We start from the raw sequence: 1,042 nt of genomic DNA, 5'->3' as shown, positions 1-1,042 counted from the left end.
ATATATATATATATATATATAGTCAATCCAAACAAGAACAAGCAAGAAAAAAGCACAACGTGAGGACGTGGAATATGTACTGAGTAATTGGATGCTCAGGAAAGGACAGAAAAGAAAGTAGATTTCACGTTTCGAGCGGAGCCCTTCATCAGAAATATAGAAAAATTCCAAAGAAAGGAGGACGGAGAAAGAAAATCGCCAACGATACACACGCGGTCGCATAATGAAATGACTGGTTGGAAATGAGTGAAGAAAAAGTTCTTTCTAAGATAACTGAGTGCAAGAGAAAGAGGTATGTGTGTGTATGTACGGACATGTGCGTGTGCTCAGGTCTGTGTGTGTGTAATGTTAGCACGTGCATGTGTGTGTGTGTGGTCGTGGCTGTTTATGTATGTGTGTGGTTGGACGTAGTGTCGCTTAAGGTCATAGGAAGAATTTATAGTAAGAATTTTGATAGGAGTGGCTGTCTGCCGTGTGTCTCCCTACACATGTGCGCATGCACGTAAGAGAATGGTCAGTAGAAAGGTGTTTAACTGGTAGTTTGAAGTATGTGTGTGCGTGTATGTATGTGTTGTGTGTGTGTGTCTTTTGTGTGCAGTGTGACTGTGTGTGTGTGTATGTATGTGTGTGTACGTGTGCGTATGTGTGTATCCATGAGGTTGTGTGTGGGGTTGTGCCTATGGAGTTAATGTACGTTACTCTGTGTGCGCGTGCGTGTGTGTGCCTGTATGTGCGTGTGTGTGTGTCCATGTATGTATAATTGTGTGCCTGCATGTATGAGTGTGTGTTGTGTGTGTATGGGAGGTATGTGTGGATTCATTTGCGCGTGCGAGTGTGTGTATGCGTGTGCGTGTGTGAGTGTATGCGCGTGTGTATATGTGTGTGTATGTATGTGCGTGTGTAATTTGTGTGTGATGCAGGCACAAATATCAAGGAGTAGATGTACCACACTGAGGTATGAGATACTCGAAACCACCGACCTAAGCCAGCACAGAAGCCAAAAGTGTGTGTGTGTGTGTGTGTGTGTGTGTGTGTGTGTGTG

General features: G+C 44.0%; 1 protein-coding gene across 1 annotated transcript in view; it reads right to left on the bottom strand.

The window, feature by feature from the left end:
• LOC106883815 (uncharacterized) overlaps positions 1-1,042 on the bottom strand; it is a 1,102,017-nt gene that overhangs the window by 621,026 nt on the left and 479,949 nt on the right. The window lies entirely within an intron of this gene.

This window comes from Octopus bimaculoides, chromosome 10 (assembly GCF_001194135.2).
Source record: "Octopus bimaculoides isolate UCB-OBI-ISO-001 chromosome 10, ASM119413v2, whole genome shotgun sequence".
Taxonomy (NCBI): Eukaryota; Metazoa; Mollusca; class Cephalopoda; order Octopoda; family Octopodidae; genus Octopus; species Octopus bimaculoides.
The sequence above is the reverse complement of the archived record's forward strand: the minus strand, read 5'-3'. Positions and strand labels throughout refer to the sequence as shown.